At 40.2% G+C, this 14,739-nt stretch overlaps 1 protein-coding gene across 1 annotated transcript in view; it reads left to right on the forward strand.

The window, feature by feature from the left end:
- The first annotated feature begins 1,794 nt into the window (after positions 1 to 1,794).
- Positions 1,795 to 14,739, forward strand: part of LIFR (leukemia inhibitory factor receptor alpha) — a 40,957-nt gene continuing 28,012 nt past the window's right edge. The window contains exon 1 of the mRNA XM_008938380.1: positions 1,795 to 1,838. The gene's annotated coding sequence lies outside the window, so the exon portion shown is untranslated. The remainder of the gene's footprint in view (positions 1,839 to 14,739) is intronic.

Raw genomic sequence — 14,739 nt, forward strand, 5'->3', positions numbered from 1 at the left:
TTATTGTGGTCAGTGTTATAGGTGGGCCTTCTTCAGACTCTGAAGCCCAAAGGTGAATGTAAGTTATAAGTGTTCCAGCTACTACTAATTTTTGCAATATTTTATGTTTTGGATCAAGTTCAGCACTTGTGACAAAAAAAGATATTTGACCTCTGAGGTTTTACAGCTACTGTGGAGCTAAAACCAAGGAGATAAGCTTTTAGTGTTTAATCCTAGGCAGAGAGAGAGAGAGGATGAAAGAGAGAGAAAACAAAAGATGTGATTTATTTATACCTTAGACTTCAGTGGTGTCTTGAGTTCTGTGCAACAAGCACTAAAGTACTGTGTGTGTGAGGTGGACATAAATGTCAAACTTCTACTTTAGCTAGGGTTTCTGCTCTTTCTGATGTTAATAATATCTGCTCCCTAGAGTCTACCTGTTCCTCTTCCTTTTCCCCTCCTTCCCACTGCCCCATACTCTCACAAAGGTCATGGCTATGAGAAGTCTTTAGTATACAGGTCTCCAGGCACGTAACTCATAATTCATCTGCTAGAACGGTGTTGTCACATTTCCCAATATAGAGCACCCTTCTCCTCCAAATGAAATGTGATTGTCCTGCATTTTTTTTCCAAATGCTAGGAAATTTCTGAAAGAAAGTGTTTTTGACCAAATGGTGCCTCTTGTTTCAAATGATGGATGTAAGTCCAGCAGTATTTTAAGTCTTACTTCAAAATGTAGTTGGTTCCCTATGTATTGCCTTACTTCACCATTAAAATATTTATTAATGTGAGACCTAAGCAAGATGCATGCTAGTCTGGTCTGGCATTGGTGTCATGTGAGCTGAAGGCTTCAATTTGGGGAGACTTGTGTTCAGCCCATATTTAGATTTTTTTTAGGAATGCATTCAGTCTTACTTCTTATTTCAGATCAGTTCACCTCGTCCTTGAAGAGCTTTGCCAATACTTAATTAGCTTTACCTTTCACAACATTTAGTTTTCAGTGGTGGTCTACTACACAGTATTGTCTCTTGTATCTTATATATTGTGGGCTATGTTTAAATCCTTTCTCTGCGTAGGTAATTGAGAACTGTGGTTCAAGTAACCTTGTTGAACTAAATAGTCACATTGTTTTAGGCTTTGTAACAACAGATGATCTCTCAGACCCTAACTGTTCTAAGTAATCTTTTGATCCTGTATGTAAATCAACTTCATACTGGGTTAAACCATTTCCACTGATAATGAATGCCTAGTTTTTCTCTTGTGCTGGATCTAGTGTTTTTGTAACGTGTCCTCATCCATACAGAATAAGTTGTGAAGACTTCTTATTTTCAGTGACTTCTATGTATTTATTTGCTTGGGCTGTGATAACTGGTACTGTGAAAATGGGATCTTTTGTTTGCTTCCTGGTATTTTGTGGTGCAGCTGGTGTTAATAGCAAAGAATGTATCCTTGAAAAGGTTAGATTCTTGTCTATTATCATTTTGCATTGCTTTATGCATGCCTGCTGACCAGTAGGTAACTGGGTTGGAGTTTGAACAGTGGTTACTGCAGGCAGAAATGGGAGCAAGCACTCAGTATTACAATAGCTGCCCGTAGAATTAGGTCACTAACTGTCTTTCAGCAAAATAGTGTTACTTTTCCTCTCTACAGACTTAAACACAGAGTATATATTTGTAATTCCACACCTTTTCTGAGTGATCTTTTAGGGTGGCATTCTTCCCAGTGGATTATACAGGAATCTTTTAACTTCAGGTACGTAATGTGACTGCCCTGTTTAGTGTTCGGCTCTCCCATACTGAAGACAAAGAACTGAGCCTTTCACAGGCTCCTGCAGCTGGGCACCTGCCAACAGTGCAAATGTAAGTTTATGCATACCTTTATTCATAAGATAGAATTAGTCATATACTTATGTGTTTGCAAATTCAGAAGCAGTATGTGTATACATGTGGTTACTGAGGCTTGTTATCTTGCATAAATCAGCAGTTAGTCACAGGCAACACTCCATGACTTTGAAAGGGCTTCTTATCAGCGGGCACAGGTGATTTCTGGTAGCATTTAGCTGCTTGTTTTATGGGACTTGAGAATTAAGATGAATAAGATGCTGCAATCTAAACCCAAACGTTTGGTGGGCTGATCACTTTAATAAGCAGTTAAGAAGTATTGGTAATAATTGCCTCCAGTTGAATGTGCATTAATTTTTACCATCTTTAATGATAGTCTCCTGGTTTTGTTTATTTAAAATTTTTTTATTTGGAATAAGAAGATACTTTTCACTTGCATTCCGTCTGATATGTACCTCTGATCATTTTAATCGCTTCTACCATAGTTGAGAAAGACTTTCTGTATATCTTATTCTAAAATCAAATATTTATGTTCCTGAGGCATATGCATTGACATCTAAATATATTTTGCAGTTATGATCCTTGTAGGATTCAGTGTATAGCTCTTTAACATGGAAAATTTCAGAAATGGGAAAAGCAGGCTACTCTCCAAAGATGTCTGAGGTGGTGTTGTTTTTAAATGCTGTGTGGTTTCTAATGGCTTGCTTTATGGTGGGATTGGCATAAACTTTTGTAGAAGAGGCTTTCAGAAAAGGAAGAAAAAGGGAGACATTTGTGTCTCATGCCATGAAATTCACATTAGAGGTTTTGCAGGTCTCTGGATTTAGACAGGTAAGCTTGTAAGTATGTACTTGGCCTTATGAGTAATGCACTGTATCTGGATGGACCTGATTAGACACATAGAGAGTGCAAATTTTTCTGAGGAATGAAAAAAATAGAATAGAAACTAAAAATAAGCTGAAGCAGAGCATGTCATTCATGTAACTACACCGAAAGGTTAGCTGTCCAGTTAACTCAAACCAGGACGCTCTCTCTCCCCTGCAGTTAGTGTTCCCTTCACCCCCACGTTCTCCCCCCGTGCCTGGGCACCTCAGTCTGCAGCCACCAGAGAGACCATTGAGAACTGTCGCACATCTCTTGTTCCCACAGTCGGACTTGCTCAGCAGTTTGGAAACAATAGCTGCTTCATTGCTGAGTTGTGAAACAAAAAAGTTAAACGTATCAGCAACAATGCATGAAAAATGTGATGAGCAGCCTTCCACAGGAAAAGATTTTTCCATGCCACTGTGTAGGTATAGAGGACTTACTGGTGACAGAAGCTAGTAACTAAGAAATTGTTCTTTTGTACATGATCTGTCAGCTCAATACTAAAATAAGTAAACCATGAGATTTACGAATAATGGCAGGAAGGAAGAACCCTGTTAAACAGAGATAACAAAGTTGAAATGACTTTTGTGTGTAAAACCCAAGGTTGTTTTTCCCTCTCCACAGTCCTTTTTTATAGTCACCCTTGAGAAGATAAAGAAAAAAAGACCTTCAGGAGGAGAAGATGATTGAGGGAGAAAATGCAAATGCAAATTATGGGTCATGTAGTGATGGTCGTATGAAAGTGATACGAAGATAGGAGAAGGAGTGCAGTTGTAGCTCTTAAAATTTCTGTTTTGTATTCTTATGCTAAGTGTGAATCAGGTCAGGAGACACGTGTGGAACTGACTTGCTTTATGTCCTATTAGTAGCAGTCTCAATTTTCTGTGAGCTCCTTTCAGTTTTAAATGAGCTGCAGCATCCTTAGCTTTACAGACACTACTGCCTCAGCAGTTGCTGGTGGGTTATTTCCACTAAGTCCTGAAAGAAGTGGCAGAAAAGCATTGCCTTATTTTACAACAATAAAAATAATACATGTGTGTCCTAGCCATTTTGCGTATTATTTTAAAATGTTCAGTTCTCCATTGCTTTGTTCCTTTTGCTGAGAATTCTTTTAATGGTGCAGAGTTTACTGCAAGTAAAATACTGTAAAGTATTTTACAGAGTTTTGTTCAGTACTTTATACATCGTTTTCTGATTTGTGACCCTCCATGAAACAGCTAAAGAACTCCTAGTTTATTTACACTAAGCAAAATCAAGATCAAAGACAGATAAATCCAAGCAGAAGGTGTAAACTTCTCATTTGGAGTATTCTGAATAAACTTTAAAAGCTTTTAGCATCTCTTTAGAGTATTGTGGACAGAGTGATCTCACATGTATGTTTAAATTAATTTAAATTCATTTGGTAGAAATTGAAAACTTGATTTTTTTAATATGTTTTGTGTTGCAGCAAAGTTCTACCTAAACAGAATATTCAGCTTAAATTATTTGAAGTGGAAGACCAGGTCTTAATTTAATTGAAAAACAGCTAGATCCTGTGCCTCTGGCATTGCAGCAAGTGATTTTTTTTTTTTTACTTAGGACAATACCGTTAAGAAAGTGCTGCATTTTTGTAGAGCTGGGGATAACACGAGGAGTACACTAAGACTGAGAGGAGGGTCTTTTGTAAGTGTCAAAGTCTGTTATAGGGGTACAAAGGCTGACATGAATCGATTGGTTTAAGCTGAGGCACTGGATTGCTAGCTGTGCTGCTATGAGAACTGATCCAGAAGTGGACCATAAGTCCCTTGCAGGGACCTGGAGACTTCCATGAGAGGAGCAGAGCAGACAAGGAGGAGTAGTATTAGCTTCAGATAGGTGGATTAGCTGTGCTTGCAAGTCATTTGGGTCCACAGTGAGAGAATGAGAGGGTACAGGGACCATGAGCAGGAGTGCACATGGGAGAGAGTGAGCCTCAGTGTCCAGTAGCTGGGTCCATGTACATGTGTGTGCAATTAATATTTAATATTTATTCTTTGTAGCATGGCAGTTTCCTCTCTTGGGTTTATGAAAGTTAATTAGGAAGGAGACCAGCTCTGATGCATATCAACTGTAGAAGTCAATATTAGTGTTTCTGAGTACTGAAGATTAATTCCTACACTTTTGCCAGCTTTAAAGGAGGATATGCATATACATGCATAAATGAAAAGCTGGAGGGGAGCAGCACTGGAGGTACAGCTTCTTGAAGGTACAGCCTGTGAAAGCAATAAATGTCAACTGCTATGTAATTATGCGTGGACAGACTTGTTCTAATAATGCCGTATGTAATGTAGTGCAGACTGTCCTTCTTTGCAGAGGTTGGCAGGGGAATGGCAGCACTTGAGTGCCCACTTGGGAGCGGAGCAGAGGGGAAGGCATTTGCTCACCCCAGTGGAGGAAGGGTAGCCTACACATGCTAACATGCTGCAGTATGTCTTCATGTGATGTGTCTGGTACTTAGTAAGAGTGGGAATACAGCAGAGCATAAGAGCTTTTAAAGTCTCAAGGAAGATTAATACAAAGGAAATTTGTCAGAAAATATAGATCTATAGTTTCAGGATCTGCCCATTCCCTCGATTACTAAAAAATCAATTTATTTCTTGTAAGTGACTCTCATTCCTTACATTCACTCTAAAAGGATATTGCATAACTGTTGCTCGTTATTCTCAACGTATTATTTAATGTGAAAGCCACATTTCAGCACTTGATCTATTTATATACTGTTTGTACATATAAAGACAGACTTTCTTTGGATTTAGTTCATTGTACCTTAAAAATAATTTTAATACCACAGGTTTCATCGTAAACAATAACGGATTCCAACCCTCAGGTCATTGCCGGTTGTTTAAAAAAAAAAACACTTGGAATCGCTTCAGTAATTATCAGTGTTCTCTTATAAAACTAAATAGGCTTTTCCTGTGATGGAAAGAAGATTAGAGGTCATACAGTTCAAAATAAGTTTTTGGACATTGCCTGATGAAGGAAAATAAACTCTTTCATTAATAAGGTCAACTTCTTTAAGGACGTACGGTCTGAAGAGAACAATCGGGGCAGAATTACATAGATAACATGACTTCTGAGGAACGACAGTTTTTGTCTGCAGCTGTCTTTGTAAAGTCTGAGTGACATGGTCTTGCCCTTGACCTTTACACTGAGTAAAGCACAACTGCCAGTGTTGGCGAATAACCTTTTCCTATGAAGATTACTGTCTTGAGAACTACACAGAGACTTACAGAACACCCCAAAAAATGAAATGCAAGTTGGAAAATTTGGGTTGTGTTTTATTTCAGTTATGTGTCAGTAAAATTCAGCAAGCACTGGAGAAGTGGGAAACATTCTCTGTGTGTTTTTATTTGATTCTAGGTTTATGTACTGCAAAAAATGTGTGTGCGTTTGTTTCTATGCCTTGTACCTGTATGAAGAGTTGAAAAGGCATAGTGGGTAGCCATAGCATTCATGCTAAGTGGTGTGTTTTTATATATGCAAAGTAATCAGACTTGTATGCCTTTGCTCAGTGTACTTGTTCCATTCTGTGTTGCAAAGTGCAAGAATTCAAGGAAATGTGTTGGCCATGAGGTCACCAAATTCAAGCATATCGGGAAGTGTGTGTGGCTGTATCAGGTTTACGCAAATACATAAGTTGAATCCTTACTGCAGTATTAATTTGCCAGGTGTAGTAACTATCAAGAAAATTTTTGAATAGGTTAAAGTACAAGTGTGTAAATGACTTGGAGCCATTTCCTTCTGCAGAGTACAATAGCCTAGAAGATCAAAATTTATCTTTTGGCCAGTAGTGTCCCTTAACCTTCAACCCTTTTCTTTGTTCTTTGTTCAGATGATTAGGTGTTTTCCTTCTGCACCTCTATGGGAGAAGAATCTGTGCTCGTTAATTTGAGCTGACTTCCTAAGGAAGTCAGGCTTATCTGATAATGCTTTGCCTGTCTTCTTACCCTTGCAGTAAACTTTGAACACTCATCCCAAGTCCAGTTCACTCAGAGCAAGGTTGTGAGGTCTCAGCATGCTATGTTCTCACAAGCTTCGTGAGACTCTGCAACTGGATGGAGAGACCCTATTGAGGAAGTAAGGGCATAGTGAAGTCAGCCTTCACTGGACTGCAATCTGGGCCTCTCTAGCATGCCTGCTTTGATGTCTACTAAGGCTGAGGGGGTAATTTGTAGTAACATTTTCCTAATATGTAACAACGATAAATCGTGAACAGGCTTGCAGATATCCCAAAACATATGTAGTCTATTTTTGGTAGTATTAGGATTCACTGTTTCTCAGAAGAGTTTGGAGTCTGTTGTTACCATCTGCAGAGCAGTGCTGTGTTCCTAATAGTGATGGATGTGCTTGTGTTTAACCACGTGCTTGGTGGCTAATTGATATGGGCAAGGACTTCCAAACTGAGGAGTTAGACACCCAGTTTTCTTTTGAAAGTGTATTTGTTCTGAAAATCTCACGCTAGGGATGTCAAATGCAGCATCTGGCTTGGGGACCACTCTTGCATGGTGTATGCTGCGCAGTGCGTGGCAAATGATTCCAGTAGGTCTAGCAGTTTCCAAAGTAGCATACAGAGTAATCAAAAACAGGCAAAGTTCAGTGAGAACAAAAGGCAAAGTGTGCAAAATGTGTATTTAGTTTGAAAAAAATAAAAAAAAAGGTAATCTAATGAGTTCAGTCTTAATTGAGCTAAAAATAAATGGATTCCTAGAGTGTCTCTTTGCCTTGTTCTGCCCTTCCAGTCCACTGCTCTGCCTGACTGTTCTGCCTCCTCACTATCACTGTGCTTCTTTTCTTCTCTCCATCCCAGCTGTCCCAGCATGGATAGTCTTCCCAATTGTCTCTGTAAGCCACATGGCTTGTTCTTGTTTGGTGGGGATTTTATGGTTGACATGAGTAACTTGAAGGAGTCTTCCACTGCACTTTGCAAATCCTTCTCCAAATTGTATGCATTGCTATGATTAAAATACTTGACATCTGCTTCTTCTGTAAACTTTCCTTTCTTTCTAAAGGCAAGTCCTTAGGGTCTTGGTTTCTGTGTGTGTGTGTGTTCTGTCCAAAAAGTACTAAATGCTTTCATAAAATCACCCTTGAAATGTGGTGTTTGTTCATGGATTTCTTAAGCAAATTACTTCAAACCTTTCTGATCCCTGTCCTCTATGTAGTTTTAATGCATTGCCCTCCCCAAATCAGGAAATCCCATGCAAAGTTTTCTCTCCTCTCCTTGCCAGGTGAAGGTGCTTCTCATGCTAATTGTTGTCTGGAAGTACCCACCAGCTCTCTGAGTCTGCAGCTTGCTTATTGGTATTTTCATAGTGTTTTAACAGTGCTGGGATTTGTAGAAAGGAGTAACCTGAAATACTAGAAAGCAGTTTGCAGCTGCGCACTGGCCTTAGACTCTGGGCGAGGTGAATGCTTACTGCAGCTGGGGTGCACATTTAATGTTGTTAGTAAAAATTCTTGCCAAAATGCCTGCCTTTGTAGATGGTGCTTGTGACTAAAAACTTTGAAAACAACCTTGTGTTAAAGTTGTATGTTGTGTCCTGATATATAACTTCACCTTGCAGAGCAGAAGCGGGCTGAGGTGTATTCAGGGTAGGTGTAGTGGAGTCCCAGCATCTCAGAGGTGATACTGCTGTTTGGCAGCTAGAGGAAGCAATGAGGAGGGGATTTTACTTGTGCTTGGCAGGAAGAAACCCAACAAAACAAAGTTTGTCTCAAACGTCTGAAAATTTGGCCTCGTGCACTCCTGCACATTTACTGCGTAGTATCTTCACACCCTGTCTTTGTTTCCTTTTCCTCCATTGCAGATTAGGAGACTGCATTTGGTGCAGGTAGGCAACTTGAATTATTTTATCAGCTTTCGGAAAGAGAAATAGCAGATTCTTAAATTAATTCCTCAGAATGGGGAAATCCAGATTCCCAAATGGGATTCAGCCTTCACTTGTAAGCGAGTTTTAGTGATTCATGTCCTGCGAATCTTTTATAATGTGGAATAGTGCCATGTTATAAAACAGAGAGGGGAAAGCCTGCATTTAGATTTCTAAACAGATTTTTGTCTCAACTTTGGGAATTTTTTTAAGGAGGTGGAAGAATGTACTCTATTGAAAAACAGCCAAACCCCCTCAAATAAATCTTATTAATTCTACTTCCATTTTTTTAATTACTCAGCTAGCTTTAAAGTCAAAGACCGAAGGCTGTGGGATCAGCAAAGCTGCTCTAAAGAAAGACAGTTCATCTTCTGTTTCTGTGTTCGTTGTCTTTACTGTCAGCTGTATTGGCAATTTGCTTGGTTTCCCAGAAATGTGTACTTCTGGCATGGTCTTACAGATAGGGGAATTTTTTTGGAAGCTTTCTGTTGGCAATTGTAGAATGTGTAACTTGATACATGCATTTTTATTTGGATATAGGCGTGTTTTCTCTTACTTTGAAGATTAAACTAGTATCTTTGGGCAGAGACAAGTAAAGTGAGCGATCTCCACCTTCTAAGCAGAATAATTTTTCTTCTAGTGATAAGATTTTGACCTGTGCACATACTTAGCACCTGCATTTGTGCTTGGCTGTATTTAGGATGATGGCTGTTCAGTCTTGCCAAAAATACAGCTTGCTATCAGTCTCTACAGTGTTTTCATGGTGTGCTGTATAAACATTTTTCATGAGAGCCTTGGTGGTAAATTATTTTGATGCTACCTTAAACTATGGAGGAAAAAAAATATATTGTAACTTGCAAAAGTTTATTGACAGATCTCTTCTGTTATGTTTAATACATATGTTTTTACTGTTTTCATGGTTTCATCTAGTATTCTCCACTTACACTTCGCTTAAATCTTTTGTATCAGCTGACTTATAACTGTTTCGTTTTAGGCATCTGCTGATGGAGTACAAAAATAGCCACAAAAATTGTGGCCATTTTTCAAAAACCAAATCTGTAAAGGTGTAACTGACACATCACACTGCAGGCAGAAAGCAGACCAGAAATATTTGGTTTTTTAATCTGTTTTGTTTGTTTTTCTAAGTGGTTTCCAAGCACTTGACAATGAAATACATTCGAAGACCAGAAAACTCAAAAGTAGAACAGAGCTTTGGAGAGCTCCTGTGCTTAGAGAACTGATCTATAACAACTGACTAAGAAAATACTTTTTGTTTTTCCTTTAAAGAGAATTGAGCATGTGGTCGGCTATGCCTTAACAAAAAATATTGATCTCCAGTTTAGCCAGGAAATAAATAATATAAAACACAGTCAGTAAGAGAGATACCAGTTATCTTTTATTTTTACCCTTCAGGGGTTAAGTCTAAAGAGGCTGATAATGTCTTAGCATGTCACTGTCAAACAGCTGGTGCTGCCCTCCTTTTCTTAGCTTGTCACAAAACCTTTGACCTTCTCTACAGGTGACAAAAGTTTTGAAGGAAACCTGTCCACAGATGTTTTCTCAGGCGCACATTATTGACTTGGTGTACTTTCCCTTTAATCTATCTGATCACCTGTATGCACCAAAACATCTTTAAAAGTTATGGAAAAGTCCACAGATGATGTGGAGCTCTTTTTAGATAAGGGCCAGCATCCATTGGCTTCCATGATTAAGAATCTGAATCTAATTGTTGTTAGGTTTTTTGCATAGAAAACAATTTAAGATTACTTCTTTCTGTCCACAGGCACAAGGGTAGTTCCTCTGCACAACATAAAGCCCTAAGCAGAAGTCAGGACATCTCCATGTACTGGAGCTTTCAAAAGTTACTGTGAAATCCCACCTTTAATAGCTGCTCTTAAATATAGGCAATTATGTATTGAAGGCTGCCATGTCTTTGCTGTTGGTGTGGCACGAATTTGCATGCGAACAGTTTTTTGGTTACACACACAATGCTTTTCCTTAGCATAGAGAGATGGGAGGTCTTTTCCTTATTTTAGAATTTCAAAAGTGAAAGACCTTTTCAAGGAAGGCCTTTAAGATGAATTTGCTCTGCAAATATACTCATGCTAAGTCAGGAGGTTTGCAGTCCATTTGGCGATGAGATTGGAGTCTGAAGTACTAGATAAACAGCTACGTGGCAGCTTTATAGAGTAGTATCCGGGGCTGGATCACAAGCTGAAATTGAGTCAACAAGGTCTCAATGTTGGGAGAAAGCAAATACGGCATGGTCTGTATAAACGCATTCTATGCACAGGTTTGCCTTAGAAAAGTTCCTTCATTGTGCTGGATAATGCTCAGGCCTTTTGGACGCAGAAATATTTCAGAGCTGAGGATACAGCAGATTTGATTCCCAGAGAAACGTTTGTTCCAGGAATGATCAGAAATCTAGAAATTGAGACTGGGAAATGGTGAAAAAAAAAATCGGAGTTCTTAAGGGAGGAGCTAAGTGGAGACCTGATATCAGTCATCTTTTATGTAAGAGGTGGCTGCAAGGCAGAGGATAAACTGTTCTTTGTCTGCTGGAGATAGGGCAAAGTAATGTGCTTAAAATGGAGCAAGAAATAGTTGTGTAACATATTGGGAGCACTAATGATAGTGTCAGTGAAGTGACATGAATAGATTGCTCAAGGAAATGAGATTGTTATGGGATGTGCTATTGCTGATGTTTTTTAAGATGGACAGCAGTTAAAAATGGTTTAGTTGCAGCTGCTCTTTCTCGTCTAGAGTTCTGACTCCCTTTATACCATGTTTTAAAAGTAAAGACATACAATACAAAGACATTTACATATAGTAGCAACTGCTCCTGTTGCACTCCAGCCAGCCACGGTCAGTGTTTTGCCCTCCTATGACAACGATTAGTTCTCTTGTCCTAAGTAAATATCTGTTACTCTTACATCGTCCTGTCTGTCTTCTGAGTACATCTCTCTAGAGGATAACACACTTTTCATGGTTCTCCAGAAAAAGGAAAAACCTCTGTGCCTTGTTTGAATTAGTTTTAAACTGGTGGAAGGCAGCTTTCATCCAAAGAAAGTGAAATTCCTTTTTTTCAATTACTTCAATTATTTTGTAACTTTATAATTAAAACAAGCCTATCAATGGGGATCTTTTCTCCTGACTAATGGCATTCAATTACATGACATGGGGCTTAAAATTGCAAACTTTCATCAAGCTACAAAATGTGTACAAGAAGACAAGAGCCAGGGAGTCTACACTTCTTACGAATTACTGTGGTTTACAAGACACTCATCGTACTCTGCATGAAAGTACATAGGTTCTTTTCACTGCCTGACTCTGAAACAGAAATTAAAACTGTATGTGAGTTAAGAGAATTTGGTATGACTCAAATTTCTTGTAATTCACTACTATGATGTTACTCTTAAAACTTCTGCAGTAGGGGGGCTGCTCAGTAAGCTATGTATTGGAAGAATGTGCAGAAAAGTGGATTTTCTTGAACCACACACACATGTAGTTGCTGAACCTGCATCGTAAACCTGGCATGACCAAGCAGGGTTTGCGCAATCCTGTACAGATAATGTGTTTAGAAAGTGAGAGTCCAGGATTTAATTATCATCACAGTGCAGTTTTCTCTCCTTCAAGTGTCATCACTGCTTTTTTTTTTTTTTTTTTTTTTTTTTTTTGTGGTTTTATTCTTTGTTTGTCTTATGGTAGCTGACAGGGGGCTGTCAAAAGTTTTTGATATAAGATTTGAAATTATGATTTTCAACTTTTCTGCAAACCATAAATGGCCCTCTAGAAGCTACTCATAAACAGATATAACTTACATGTACATCAAAAATAGAAATCAGTAATTTTATTCATTTAAGTCCCAGGTCTGTCTGAGTGGTTTTCATTTTTTTGATGAAGTTAGAAGTTTGTGAGCAAAATTTAAACGTGAAGGTAACATCCCATATTTTCATTAGTAACATGGACAAAGAGCCTGAGAGACACCAAATGCAGTGGGGGACTTCTGGCACTGAGATTACTGAGATGCTATGTTTGCTGGCGGCTTCCTGATTCGTCTTTACCTCAACATGGATTTGTCAAACTTCACTCCTGATTTGGCCTTTAGCAAGTTGTATGGCATAGATATTACAGTTTAGGAATATATAAGAAGAAGAACAAGCCTCTCTCCATCATTTACTGGCAGTCCTGGTTAACGAGGGAGGTCCTGGTGACTGGAGACTCACCAATGTGAGGCCCATCTGCAAGAAGGGCAGGAAGGAGGATTTGGGGAACTACAGGCCTGTCTGTCTGACCTCAGCACCAGGGAAGGTTATGGAACAGTTCATCTTGGAGGAGATCATAGAGCAAGTGAGGGACAACAGGGGAATCGGGTCCCACCAACACAGGTTCATGAAGGCCAAGTCCTGTTTGACCAATCTGATCTTCTATGATCAGGTGTCCTGTCTGGTGGATGAGGGAAAAGTGGTTGTTGTTGTCTACCTGGACTTCAGTGAGGCCTTTGGCACCATCTCGCACAGCATTATGCTGGAGAAGCTGGCAGTGGAGTCTTGGCTGGGTTAAAAACTGGCTGGATGGCCGAGCCCAGAGAGCTGTGGTGAATGGAGTTAAATCCAGTTAATGTCCAGTCACGAGCGGTGTCCCTCAAGGCTTAGTTTTGGGACTGGTCTTGTTTAATAACTTTGTCAATGACCGGGATGAGGGGATTGAATGCACCCTCAGCAAATTTGCAGATGACACAAAATTAAGTGGGAGTGTTGATCTGTTTGGGGGTTGGAAGGTTCTGCAGGGGGATCTGGGCAGGCTGGAGTATTGGGCTGAGGTCAGCTGTAGGAGGTTTAACAAGGCCAAGTGCCAGGTCCTGCACTTGGGGCACAACAACCCCAGGCAACGCTCCAGGCTTGGGGAGGAGTGGCTGGAAACTGCCTGGTGGAAAAGGACCTGGGGGTGCTGGTGGACAGCCGGCTGCACATGAACCAGCAGTGTGGCCAGGTGGCCAAGAAGGCAAATGGCGTCCTGGACTACATCAGAAATGGTGTGACCAGCAGGAGCAGGGAGGTTATTGTGCCCTTGGGCTCAGCACTGGTGAGACTGCACCTTGAGTCCTGTGTCCAGTTCTGGGCACCACAGGGTAAAGAGGACATGGAAGTGCTGGAGCAGGTCCAGAGAAGGGCAATGAGGCTGGTGAGAGGGCTGGAAAACTGCCTTCTGAGGAGTGGCTGAGGGAACTGGGGTTGTTTAGTCTGGAGGAATAAAGACTAAGAGCTGACCTTATTGCCTTGCCTTCTACAGCTACCTAAAAGGAGGTGGTAGTGAGGCTGTTGTTAGTCTTTTCTCCCATATCACTGATGATAGGGCAAAGGGAAATTGCACCAGGGCAGGTTTCTGTTGGATATTAGGAAGAATTTTTTCACTGAGAGAGTGGTTAGGCACTGGAATGGGCTGCCCAGGGAGGTGGTGGAGTCATCGTCCCTGGAGGTATTCAAAAAACAAGTGGATATGGCACTTGATACTACGGTCTAGTGGTTAGGGAAATTCTGGGACGAAGGTTGGACTTGATCCCGGAGGTCCTTTCCGACCATGGTGATTCTGTGATTCTAAGAAATGAATCTGTCTGGGGGTAGTATAGCTTAATGTATCATGGCTTTTACAAGGTTTTCAGGTGGCTTGAGAACATGATGAAGATTAAAACTAAGGATGTTTCTTCCCTCCAGATGTAACACTGGCCTTTGCCATAGCATCTCTCTCAGTGCCTGTGCTGGATGGGCCTTTCCATCAGTCTGGTTATTGCAGACCAAGAGGAAGAAGAGAAGTGGCCCCCTGAACAGCTCTGGATTATTTAACAGTGCTGATTGGTGAGGGACAGGAGAGCATTTTGGGCATCCCCAGCTGTCCCCCAGGGGAGAATTCCTTTTAAAAAAAGTAATAAAAAATACGTGGTTGTGTGGCAGGGACGAAGGAGCATACTTTTGGTGGCACAGAAGACTTAAGTGAAGAGAGGCTTTTAGGCAAGGTTTTATTCTGACAATAACGTACATCCGGCTTTGAAAGAGATTTCTAAGGCAAGGTCAGGAATCTTTTTACTTGAGGCTTTAAAACGGAGTAGCCTGAATAAAATGGGAGGTTTATAAAACTGCTCCATAGGAGAGGCTGGGGGCGCGGTGTTA

This window comes from Merops nubicus, unplaced genomic scaffold (genome assembly GCF_000691845.1).
Source record: "Merops nubicus isolate BGI_N331 unplaced genomic scaffold, ASM69184v1 scaffold17754, whole genome shotgun sequence".
NCBI classification, from domain to species: Eukaryota; Metazoa; Chordata; class Aves; order Coraciiformes; family Meropidae; genus Merops; species Merops nubicus.